General features: G+C 36.7%; 1 long non-coding RNA gene across 1 annotated transcript; it reads left to right on the forward strand.

Moving 5' to 3' along the window:
* Window positions 1–10797: 10797 nt before the first annotated feature.
* LOC131238712 (uncharacterized) lies at window positions 10798–11789 on the forward strand. Its single transcript, XR_009168027.1, has 3 exons — window positions 10798–10885; window positions 11046–11204; window positions 11280–11789. It is a non-coding gene; the product is annotated as an uncharacterized LOC131238712 (long non-coding RNA).
* The last annotated feature ends 2443 nt before the right edge of the window (window positions 11790–14232 follow it).

Below are 14232 nucleotides of genomic sequence, written 5' to 3' on the forward strand. Positions count from 1 at the left end.
CGAGGCCCAATGTGATGTATATACGGCCTGCATTTGAGGCTATTGTGATGTGTATTCATCCTGTGTTTAAGGCCTAATGTGATGTATATGAGGCCTATGTGATGAGGCCCATTGTGATGTATTTGAGGGCCAGGCGATAGAGCCCATTGTGATGTATATGAGGTCTATGTGATGAGGCCCATTGTGATGCATTTGAGGGCCAGGCGATGAAGCCCATTGTGATGTATGTGAGGTCCATATGAAAGGCCCATCGTGATGTGTATTCAGCTCTTGAGTGAGGCTCATGGTGCTGTATATTTAGCCCTTGTGTGAGGCCATGGGTCCACTATATGTTAGGCTCTAGTCCACTATATGTTAGGCTCTATGTGGGTCATTCCTTAGGGGTAATCTTTGTTAAATGTCCACATGGTTGAGGTCGATTGTCGATACCGGTTATTGATACTGATTATGAGTATATGATAGCATAACATCATGATACATGCCCATACGCATCATCTGCAAGTTCGTTATGAGGTGTGGTTGACAATTGCATATATCATTGAGTAGGTTGTTATGAGACTCCCTGATAGGAAGAGGTTATCTCACATGAGCGCACGGTATGCGCAGGATTAATGCATGACTAGATTGTATGACTCATGCATCTTGCATTATGTGTTGTGATGTATCTTGCATTGTGTGTTGTGATTACTGTACGCGCTAGCGACATCAGGGCCGTAGCCTCCACAGGCATATCGTGGATGACCAAATGGGACACCGAAAATCTGTCATTAACATCGGGCTGCTATAAATGGCCCTGGGTGAAAATCTCTAAACTTTTGAGGCCAAGAGACACCCTAACATCGAGACCGAGTGGATACATGAGAGCCTGAGTGCCGAATACCAGGAGGTCGCGTTTCGTAACGTGTCGTGGTCGGTTAGGAGGGAGTGTGGCCTTATCCGCCGAGTGTAGGGGGCATAACTAAACTGAGTTTGACTAACTCGTGAATGAGTCCGCTATCGACGTGTCAGAAATATATTGACTGACTACTGGCCAGGTGGATAGTGAGGTCTCTTCCACTTGCATGGTCGCGCGTCAGTGGGTGGCGATTGCATGTAAAGTGTACTAGACCCTGGTGATGATTCCAGAGATGTACAACACCGATATGTGGACTTATTGAGCATGAGTTGCATATTCATTCATTCATTTATTCGCTATCCACTCGGGCTGGTGGTGCGCAACTATTTGTTACGTGTACCTTCGCAATGGTCAGGATTTCAGTTAGGGCACGCGACTAACCTGAGATCAGGAGTTTACCACATTAAGCTTTACTATCCAAATTTAGGTATGAGACTAGTTTGGATAGAAGTCCCTTTTGGTAGATCCCGTAGCTTGCGATACTACATACTATCATCCCAACTTCACACTCCTGCATAGTTATTCGTACCGCATATTGTATTGCATCCTCGGTATCTGATACTTGACTCTTTATGACTACTCATTTGCATAGCTAATTTGTATTGTGTACTCTGATATTGTATGACTCATGGACTTGTCAGTATTCCGCTTATTCTGATATCGTATGATTCATGGTCTTACCGGTATTTTCGATATTGTATGGTTATGACATTGTATTAAATACTTGACACTTACCTTGTGCACACATTTACACCACCCTTTAAGCTTTCTATAAGCTTATGTACGATAGATGCGTGCATGTGATATTAGGTTGCAGTAGCATGGAGTTTAGAGCATGTAGCAGACTTCTGGAGCTTTGATTTTCAGATATATATGTTCCTTTTAACATTGTATTCAAATGTTTATATTAGTAGATATGAGATGATGATGTTGCCTTTGTGATTTGGGTAAACTTGTAGTTATGTTTATTACGAGATAAAAGTATGTTGGAAAATCCTCATTGTAAGATCTCAGGATCAGAATTTGGCATATGGATGTTGGGAGCTGAGAATGAGGTACTACGGAGACTGTCGACATTGCATTCGGTAATTGAAAATTATGTGAGCCCAATTTTCAAGTTTCACGCATGACAACCATCCTCTCCAAATGATGTATGGAATTGTCCCGGACAAATGCAATTTTATCCCACAAAAACACCTTAGATGGGTGGGTGGAGGTAGAATGCACTTACTCGGAAAAGAAAAGGAAAGAAGAAATCCAGCTGTCGCTCTTATCGATGGTGGCTTCACGGCACATGGACAGATCTAGGCCATCCATCACGTAGGGACTTCACAGCACATTGACAGATCTGGGCCATCCATCACATATGGATCGCTGTGGGAAATCACTGACTGAAGAATCAGACTGGTTCAGCCATCAGGGGAGAAACTTTTATGTTAAAAAATAGATATATACTAAAACTGTCCAACGGTCTAAATTCAAAATACATATACGTCCTACCTAATGACTGGCAGATTTTTTCTCTTGTGCATGATCGCATTGCTCCCGATTCTATGAATGGCGTGGATCTGGCACAAGTATTCCATGTTGCGCACGGGTCACACCTTTAAGTTCAATCTCCCACGCACGCGAGTACACGCAGTATTCCTCAACCCTCAAACATCGGAAGCTTTGTTCATTGTAACGTTGGATGTTGCAACTGCTAAGGATGAAAGACGGAACGGCCAGTCTCTCGAATCATCAAAATCAAAGTGAAATTTCCAACTGAGAACGAATCCTCTACAAACGGAAAACTGATTGGCTACGGACCCTGCCACTAGCCAATGGCTAGTGGTTAGTGCTCTGTGGGCCCCACCATGATGTATATGTTTCATCCGTGCTGTCCACCCATTCTTCCAGATCATTGTATGGTATGAACCCAAAAGTTAGGTTGATCCAAATCTCAAGTGGGCCGCACAGTGTTGATTGAACACCCACCATTAAAAACTTATTGGGGGCACAAAACTTTTGGATCATCCAAGTCTGTATGACCTAATCAACAGTTTAGATGTCAAATAACTATTACAGTTAGCCCAGGAGGTTTTTAACAGTGGAAATCCAATCACTACTGTTTTCTCATGGTGTGGTCTACCTGAGATTTAAATCTACCTGAATTTTGGCATCAAGCCCTAAAATTATCTTTCAAAATGGATGAACAGCGTGGATAAAACACATATATCATGGTGGCGTCCACATAACACTGACCACTAACTACGTGGCTGCGGGCAGCGTCACCAGCCAAACCACGCGGAAAAGCTTTTTCAACGGCTCTTATACACCTCCCTAATTCAAGTTATTAACATGCGCGAAACTTGTGTCTAAATCTTATTCAATTGTCTATGTGGGGTCCAACCTGTTGTGTGTACGCCATCCAACCTATGTATCGAATGAGTCCCACCAAGACGATGTGATGACCCAAAATTCACGTCTATAAAATCATTATCCCATTGAAAACAATGAAAATCCACTTAAAAACTTCCAATTCATGTGGTGGCCTAGGTGATGGTACGATCCACCTTATTTTCGGGCATCCTACTTTCTTGGTGGACCAACTCTTTTGGAAGGGTTGGATTCCATGCACAAACCACAGTAGCCCCACAAGCAGAGTTGTAGCCAGAATAAGCTATTTCTTAAAAACAAAAGACCTTCATTTCAATCCGTGCTCATGAGTCAGCGTGACTGCCTGTTAGGGCTGTTGAAAATATGGGTGTAGTAAATACTTATGTTATGTCGATTGGATGAACCCAGCTGTCAGGTTGGTGCCTCTGGAACGGGGTAGTTGAAACTTGATAGGAATGGCCCAACTGAACAAATCCAATGTATAGATGGTGAAAACTGTCCAATCAGTCGGGTTTCAAGCATGGTTTAAAAACTTGATGTTCGACTGACTTGAAGCCTTAAAATGAAATATATATATATATATATATTACATTTAGAAATTTGAAAACAATCTTAATTTAAAAAACGAAGAAAAAAAGAGAAAATAATAAAATGAGGCAGAGTTCTCAGTTTGTTTTTGTAAATAACTTTTGGATGTAAGACCTGTTGGTATATTTGGTTGAATTAAATAGACTATGGAAAATCGAGAACCAAAAAAAAAAAGATTTGAGAAAGATGACTTATTGAATTGAGTCGAGGCGTGACTGAGTCACTCGGCTTGAAATCGAATTTGCTCCCCTTGGACAACGTCCCAAGTGCAATAGGTTTCAAAAGCAATTGACCTTCAGGATACAACGACTATGACCCGGTCCTAGCGATGCACTCACTGTACGCGAGCTCGAACCACTTGCAGTTTAATCCGAAAGTGCTGAGTTAACTCAGCGATGAACTCAACAATTAAAATTCGTAAAATCGTATCAGAGAGAGTTTTATAAGAGAGATAATATTTTTCATATTTTTGAAATTGGAATTGGTAGTCCTTATATATACTCCGAAGTGGTGCATAAGCACCATTTACAAAAGGTTAGGTCCGTTGGGTTTAAACCCAACAGGTACAACCAACCAGAACGGATGCAACTCTCTGGTTTAAAACGGAAAAGCGCAAGCGCAAGTGCGAGTACACTCTCGCAAATAAAGTCTCGCGAGTAACCATACACATACACACACCCACGTGACTACTCTCACACCGCACCCGCACCCGCGCCCTCACCTAGTCCAGCTCGTCCCGTCCCGTCGCGTCGCATCGCGCACGCGGACACGGACATGGACTCGGACTCGGACTCGACTCGGCTCGACATAACACGACATGGCTCAGCTTGACGTGCGCGCGTGTGGTCAATGACATAAATTAGAGCTATTAGCATAGCCCCCCACATAACCAAATTCACATGCCCCTTAAAAGGGGCTCAAGCCCAAGGCAAAAAGACTATCTTATATACAAGATAGTTTTCTTTGTCAAATCCAATGTGAAACAAAACCCATAACTTAAAAGCATTAAAACTTTTCAAATTTTGGAGAGAAACTAAAAATTTGAAAATTAAAATTTTTAAATATATTTTGAAACAAAATACAACAATCTCCCACATGTTTCAAAATAAAACTTTTTCGGATTAAAGCGTAATAGTTGTGTAATGGTACCGGTGTCACCATAGACTTGAACCGACATTAGAGTAAGCAAGACAGGTCTACAGGAATCAGATGATAACATAGTCTTGAACCTAAATCCTTTTAATGTAAATCACAAGTGCATACCACTCACACAACTCTTCCTCTGTAAGTGATTCTGCGATTCGGTGCATTTCGGCCATACACCATTACTGGATTTCATGAGTGCTCTAGAGAATTCGTCTAGATTCTCATAGGAAACGACCTACACCTCCACACCCATATAGGTGAATTCCATCAAGTATATGCAACAACTGTATACACCACCAAATATATGACTATGGATCCATTAAGAGTTCTAAAAACTCATCCTTCTGCGTTGTTGCTCGCATTGTACACCATAGAAGGGGTTCATATAACTCAGTGCAATCATCTACCTCCTGTCTTATTGTTTACGCATTAAACCTATCTCATGGGATCTCCGCTTGTATAGGTTGGGTTGTTGACACTAATAGCTCATATATTAGGCTCAGCCCCAGTCCTTTCGATGTATCATTGACTAACCTTTTAGATAGTCCTTTGGTTAGAGGATCTACTAGATTCTTTTATGATCTCAAAAAGTCAATAGATATAACTCAATCGCGCAACATGTGTTTCACTATGTTATGTCTGAGTCTAATATACCTACTCTTTCCATTATATATTTTACTCTTTGCTTTCGCTATAACTGCTTGACAGTCACAATGAATAGACATGATCGATACAGGTTTTAACTACAATGGTATACCAGCTAAGAGATTTCTAAGCCACTCGGCTTCTGATCCAGCCTTTTATTAGGCAATAAATTCGGATTCCATAGTCGACCGATCTATACATGTCTGTTTGGTAGACTTCCAAAAGACTGCTCTTCCACCCAAAGTGAAGACATATCCACTAGTGAATTTTGTCTTATCTGAATCACTGATCCAATTAGTATCACTGTATCTTTCTAATACAGTAGGAAAACCATTATAATGTAAACCATAGGCCATACTGCCTTTTAAGTATCTCATAATCTTAGACAAGACATTCCAATGCTCTTTTCCAGGGTTATGTGTATATCTACTTAGCCTTCCTACTGCAAAAGATATGTCTGGTCTAGTGCAGTTTGTTAGATACATGAGGTTACCAATTATTCTGGAACACTCCAATTGAGACACAGTATTTTTTGTATTCTTTGTGAGAGTCACAGTATAATCATAAGGAGTACTGACAGGTAAACAGTAAAGATGATTAAACTTTTTCAATATCTTTTCAATGTAATGAGATTGTGATAATATAATAATACCATCTTTCCTGGTTATTTCAATACCCAAGATTACACTAGCATTTCCTAAGTCTTTCATGTTAAACTTAGATGACATAAATTTCTTAGTTGCATTAACTAATTTAATATTAGTTCCAAAAATAAGCATGTTATTAACATAAAGGCATATAATAACATAATCATTTTCAAAAATTTTACTATATACACATATATTTGCATAATTTATATGATAACTATTTGATTTTAAAACACCATCAAATTTTTCATATCATTGTTTAGGAGCCTGTTTTAAATTATATAGTGATTTAATTAGTCTACATACTTTATTTCCTTTACCTGATATCTTATAACTTTCAGGTTACTCCATATATATTTCTTCTTCTAAGTCTCTATTGAGGAAAGCCGTCTTAACGTCCATCTTGTGTACCACTAGTTTATATATGGAGGCTATGCCTATTAAAACTCTAATAGTTGTAATCCTAGTTACAGGGGAATATGTATCAAACTAATCTATTCCTTACTTTTGTTTAAAGCTTTTCGCTATCAACATAGCCTTAAACTTATCAATAGTCTCATTTGGTTTTAGCTTCTTTTTATACACCCATTTATAGCCTATTGGTTTGTTTTAGGTAGTAGGTTTATAAGTTCTCAAGTGTTATTAGATATAATAGATTCTAACTCATCATTTATTGATCTATTCCAAAAGGTTGCATCTAGAGAGTTAATTGCTTCTATATAGGTTGTAGGATCATCTTCTACTAAGAATGTGAAAACACCATCTCCTAAGTTAGTTTCTTTTCTAACCCTAGTACTTTTTTTTGATTGTATCTCTTTTATTACTTTCTTGTAAGCATTTTTACTAGTAGACGCAATATCTGATTCATTGACTTTCTATATTCCTATAGATTTAGATTTCATAGGGAATACATTCTCAAAGAACTCTGCATCCCTTGCTTCTATAATTATATTAAGATCTAGAATATTATCCTTAGTTTTTAAAACTACAAACCTATAGGCTGCACTGTTTTGTGCATACCCTATAAATACACAGTCAGTCGTTTTAGGACCAACTTTCTTTTCTTAGTTTCAGGTAATCCTACTTTAGTAAGACACCCCCACACTTTAATATATTTATAACCAGGAACATTATTCTTTCGAAGTTCATAAAGTGTTTGTTCAAAACATTTAGAATGAATCCTATTTAGGATATAACAAGTAGATAGAATTGCTTCTCCTCATATATTTGAGGGTAAGCTTGAACTGTTTAACATGGCATTCATCATCTCTTTTAGAGTTCTATTCTTACGTTCTGCTATTCCATTCTGTTCTGTTGTATAAGGAGCTGTAGTTTTGTGAACTATTATACTCTTTTTACATAATTTTCTAAATTGAGAAGATTCATATTCACCACCTCTATCTGTTTTAAGTCTTTTAATTTTTATATTTAACTGATTTTTAATTCAATTTTGTATTTAGAAAAAACATTTAAAGCTTCATCTTTGTTTCTTAACAGATAGACTCTAGTAAACCTAGAGTAATCATTTACAAAAGTTATGTAATATCTTTTTCCACCTCTAGACATGTGGTATCTAAAATCACCTAAGTCACTGTGTATCAATTCTAATAGAACAGATGATCTTTCTATTCGTTTAAAGGGTTTTGTAATAAATTTTAATTCTACACATGTTTCACATTTTTCGAATTCTTCATTAGATATATTAAGTAATAAACCTAATCTTTTCATTTTCTTTAAAGATACTACATTCACATGACCTAATCTACTATACTATAGATAAAAAGGTTCAACGATATAAACAGAATTAGATGTCTTCTTATTATTATCATTAGATACATTTACAATGAATAAACCATTGCCACAGTTTCCCTTACCAACAAAAGTTTCATTCTTAGTTATTACAAGCTTATCTGAATCAAATACTAACTTGACACCAGCCTTATTGAGGAGTGAACCAGAGACCAAGTTTCTTCTAATGTCAGGCACATGTAGGACATTATTCAACATTAGAGTCTTTTCAGAAGTGAGTTTCAGAAGTACTTTTCTTTTCCCTACAACTGGAGACATTTTAGCATTACCCATGAACACCTGTTCATCATCTCCTGATACTTGGTAGGAGGTAAACATGCTATGATCCTTACACACGTGCCTAGTTGTACCAGTGTCTAGCATCCACTCTAAGTTGTTTATAAGGAAGACTTCTAACACCAGAGCTATTAACATGTCAAACTCATTTCTTGTTTCTGTAAGATTAGCCTGTGGCTTATCTTTATTTTTCTTAAGCCTGTAGGTTTTAACATTATGCCCAGGCTTTCCATAGTTATAACAGTTTTCTTTTTTCTTGAATTGATTATTTGCATTCTTCTTTTTGAGCCTGCATTCATTTGCGTAATATCCAGGTTTGCCACAGTTATGATAGTTGCCTTTTTTTTATTATTTGTTTGACTTGATTGCATAAGATTCACCTTTGAATCTATCTCATTTCTATTTTCTTTTTAGTTCCTGATTCTATTAGCTTCATCTATTCGTATATGTATGATAGTGGTTTCCAAAGAAACACCATTCTTTTTTATGTTTCATTTTATTCTTATATTCTTTCTAGGAGGGCGGTAGCTTTTCTATTAGCGTTCTTAATAGAAACACTTCATCCAACTTAATTCCTTCCGTCGATAGTTCATGAACTAGACTTTGAAAATTGTGAATCTAATTTATGACAGGTTTATCGTCTGTTATTTCATAATGAAGGAAATTAGTAATTGCATGTTTCTTAATACCTGCATCTTCCAATATGTACTTCTTTTCTAAAGCAGTCCATATGTCTTTAGCAGATTCATAAGAGGGATACACGTCATATAGTTTGTTGGACAAAGAGTTTAGAATGTAGTTTTTATAATTATTTTCATCCGCTACTTTGGTTTGATTTGCTGGATGTATAGTAAATGATTCAGATAGTATGTATGAAACTTTAAGAATGGTCAATGCAAACATTAGTTTCTGTTTCTACCGTTTAAAGTATTGTCCAGCGAACGATTTGATTTTGGCTAACTCAGCAAAAGCATTTACTGTTACTGTAGCCATAGTATATGTAATTCAACGAAATTTGATTTCAAGATTGTTGGTATATTTGGTTGAATTAAATAGACTATAGAAAATTGAAAACCCAAAAAAATAATTTAAGATTTGAGAAAGACGACTTATTGAATTGAGTCAAGGCGTGACTGAGTCACTTGGCTTGAAATCGAATTTGCTCCCCTTGGACAGCATCCCAAGTGCAACAAGTTTTCAGAGCAATCGACCTCCAGGATACAACGACTATGACCTGGTCCCAGCGATGCACTCACTGTACGCGGGCTTGAACCACTTGCAGTTTAATCCGAAAGTGCTGAGTTAACTCAATGATGAACTTAGCAATTAAAATTCGTAAAACCGTATCAGAGAGAGTTTTATAAGAGAAATAATATTTTTTATATTTTTGAAATTGGAATCGGTAGTCCTTGTATAGACTCCGAAGTGGTGCATAAGCACCCTTTATAAAAGGTTAGGTCCGTTGGGTTTAAACCAAACAGGTGCGACCAACCGGAACGGATGCATCTCTCGCAAATAAAGTCCTGCGAATAACCATACACACACACTCACACCACACCTACACCCACGCCCTCGCCTAGCTCAGCCTGTCCCGTCTCGTCTCGTCGCGCACTCGGCTCGGCTCGGTGCACGCACATGCGTATGTGATCAATGACATAGATTAGAGCTATTGGCATAGCCCCCCACAGAACCAAATTCACATCCTCCCTGAAAGGGGCTTAAGCCCAGGGCAAAAAGATTATCTTATATACAAGATAGTTTTCTTTGTCAAATCCGATGTGGGACAAAACCCACAACTCAAAAGCACCAAAGCTTTTCAAATTTTGGAGGGAAACTAAATATTTGAAAACTAAAATTTTTAAATATATTTTAAAACAAAATACAACAACCCATGGTTGGTTTATCCAATAAGCTACATCATCATTGTCCATTAGGCCACCTAATAAGCTGATGGGCTTGATTTTTTCGCGGGTTATCTCTAAAAGCACCTCTAATACTAGCCAAATGCAGATTCCTAAGCAACCATCGGGTTAATGAAAGAAATGATGTAATTAGACAGCTGATTTTGTTATATCCAGTTCAATCCTTAATCTAAACCATCCATCTTGTGTGTCTCTCCTTTGATTGACTCTCTTTCTCATAGAAATCACTTTAATTAAATGATTATAGCCATCCAATTAATAACTAGGGAGATGAATTATTAATATTGATTGTATTATAGAGTCCTTAGTCATTGATCTAGACCATCCACCATGTGCATCCCATCTCTGAGTGCCTATACCTCTCGAATATCGCTTTTGTACATCACACTAGGTCTACATTTATTTTACATGTCTTAGATTTTAATGTTAAAGAGCAGGTGTCAACCTCAACATGGTGAATAGTGCAGTAATTACGGACTAAGTAATTATTACCCAACGGACAGCCGAAATGGCTCCTTTCTCTCATCCCAGGTTATCCTTTGCTCAATTTCATGCTTACAACAGCTATTTATGTCCTAGTAAGTTCAAGCTAACCTGACCTACTTGAAAATGAAAGAACATTGATATTATCAAAAGGCCTATCAATAATTGTAAAGGAAAGAAGGATCAATCTCATTTGGCATGCGGGTTGAGCCATGCATACTTGCTTCTCAATCTCTATGGGCTTTGCTCTTGCAGGTATCCTACCGGTTCTATGATCTAACAAATTACCTAAAGACAATCTTTGTGCCCAGTAAAGACAACAACCGCCTTTTACACAATTTCATTGCTGGAGCTGCTATTTCCCTGTGCTTGTATTGTATTTCATTGTTTCTTCTTCAGATTCCTCAAACTGTCGTACGTTATGTGACATTTGCTGCATTGGTAAGAAGTGATCTTTCTTTTGCATCTAACAAGTGAAACGATTAACAGACCTGACAGATTGAGACACTGACCTTCACGAAAAGATTTCTTGCTGGGAACCCAAGAATTCGGATTCCAGCTAATAAGCAAGGGTTGGAGCTGAAGGTTTGGTTTGAGAATCTGGCATTGGTAAGCCAATGTTTCCATTTTCTTCCTCTTTCAGAAGTATCTTATGCTCTTGAAAGGCACCTTTGTAATGGGGATCTGTTCAGAGATGAATAGCAGTTTTAGGCTCAAAGGAGACTGGGAAGGAGGAAGCCTTTTTCTTTTTCTTTTTCTATTTTCTTTTACTTTTTCTTTATTGTAGTCTTGGCGATGGCCATTTATCGGTGTTTTTGTTTTTACTCCTGTGAGAAGCTGAAAGAAATAGGCACTGAAGTTGGTAAATACATGTGATTTGGTTCCTATGAAATCCAATAAATTCAAAATTCAAAATTCAATATCAGTGCATCTGGAGGAAAACACAAATAGGACAACTTGCTATTAAGACAAATTCAACAGTCTTTCTCCTGTCTTTCAGTATTTTGTAGGAGGTATGTATAATACAATGCTTGATGGGAAGGTAGGCCTTGTTTGAGTCAGCATTTTGTGATGGTGGGGCCCACCTCTCAGTGTTTGAGATGCTTCATCTGGTTGGCCCTAAGATGAGCTAATATAAAATCCATGCAACAATCCAAGCTGCACATGTGGACTATATTCTGACTTCTAACTGTCTATTTGCAGGGGAAGAATTCGGATGTCTGCAATTGTCTGATTGGTTTTTGTACAACATGGAAACCATTGTGGGGCCAACTTGATGAATTGTCTGGGTAATATTGAAAGGTGGAACCCACCTGCTTGGAGTGTTGTTGGAATTATATTTGAAAATATCTGTTTGCAAAAAATAAGAGGGTGGGACAATGGAGCATTTGATCACCAGTTGCTAGTATACAGGAGATGTATTTAGTTGTTAAACTGGGAAAACTAAATCCATCCCATGATCTGATTACCAATAAGATTAAGTGATTTCTCAGACAATCATACTCTTGATCTTGGAGATAGATTACCATCAACCAACCCAAAATAGTTAGATCCGTTGTAAGATTTCTTGAGATCTAGATATGAATCAAAGTAGCGAACAATCTATCCTTACCATTAATTTCATGTTTACAAATGATCTAAAGGGCAAGATTAGGTGCATGGCTGCTTCACAACCTTCACTATGCCAACCAATAACATGACTATGCAACGACGCCTAACCATTCCTAGAATACCAGTCCTCTCTCATGAGAAGCAGATGATGATCCAGATTTGTAGAGAAACAATGCTATGCAAGCATATGCAATTTTGGATGTTTGCTTGGTGGAAGGAAAGTTTTAACAATTGACAATCTTTGAAAAAGAGGAATAGTCTTCCTCAATATTTGCATATGTTGCAAGAGTGATGAGGAATTGTTATCACTTTTTGTGCACTATTCATTTATTAGGAATGTTTGGGTGGACATCCTCCAACCGGTGTTCAAAATATCAGTATTGCATTACATATCGCACCTATGGGATATAGATATGTATTGGTTATCACATAAGATATATGTCAGTTGTATCTTATAATGTAATGTATTGTTGTTGTTAGAAACACAAGGAAACATAGGAAAATTGATTAAATTTTTCAATAAAATTTCAGTGATTGTCGAAAAAGGCATCGATACAAACTTAGAAATTCAAACATTACAAAAAAATAAGTGCAAATAATAATTTTTTATTGTATAGGATCCTAATTTATGTGTTATCTAACTAAATTAACACATTTATATTCAAAGTCAATTCATATAATTTATAAATGTAATAAGCGTGAAAACATAAGTATTATATTCAAAAGCAAAAGAAGAATCAATAGATCAAACTACATGTATGTTTGATTTTATGTTTGGACGCAAATATTGCAATCGATTTATGAAAAATTGAAAATTATTATTATTATTTTCAATCTTTTGTAACTCAACCCATCTCCTTCGAATTTCGAAATCAAAGTTCTCGATGCATAATTTTTATGCAAAATATGAAAATTCATGAATTTATAAAAATTTGATACTGATTTAACATAATTTATAAAAAAAATGATTAAAAATAAAAAATACTCACTGAATCAAACATGTGTAATATATCACATAAATGGTATACAAGATATATTATGAGATATATTAGCCCATCTCATCGATGCTAAAAATAGTCTCCAACATTTCAATATTTTTTTTGACTTTTCCAAGATCGTGGAGTGAGCTCTTACATGCATGGCATGGAGTGCGAATAGGAACAAATGAGAAAATTCTTAGAAGGATCTCTTTACTAGTAATTTGGTGGGTTGTTTGGGAAGAAATAAATGCTCGGTTTTAGGAATGAGAATGAAAATACGGAGGGCCAAATTGTTAATAGCAGAATGAGCAGTGAATAACCCTACGTGTAAGGACTGTAATCTTTTCTTTCTTATAGTGAATTACCATTTCTTTAAAAAAAAAAATACATGCTCATCAATATACGCTGAAAGATATACTCAATTCATATGCATTTCCATGGCTGGAATGAGGCTTTTACATGACTAAAACTAGTGTACACATAGTGTTCTTTTGATGATGATGATGCATACAGTGTCTCAAGATCTTGATGGTTCAGATCATTGTCAGTAAATTCCACATTTAAAAAAGAAATCATATAATTTATTAAATGTTTAAAACTCCATGTATATGGAAAGATAAGCAGAAAGCTTGTTTGTGGAGAAATTAAATTAAATGTATTTTTAATAAATCTTATTTAAAATTTTGGGTGTATTTAGAAAATAGAAATTAGTGGTCACCACCCATTGATAAAATTGAGAAGGTGAAATTTTTAATCAATTTACTTGTATTTACACAAGAATACTTGAAAAAGGAAAGATCTAAGAGAGGTAAAGAACACCGTTTGATTACCCATATCCATTATCTGTAGTG

The sequence above is a fragment of the Magnolia sinica genome, chromosome 3 (assembly GCF_029962835.1).
Source record: "Magnolia sinica isolate HGM2019 chromosome 3, MsV1, whole genome shotgun sequence".
Lineage (NCBI taxonomy): Eukaryota > Viridiplantae > Streptophyta > Magnoliopsida > Magnoliales > Magnoliaceae > Magnolia > Magnolia sinica.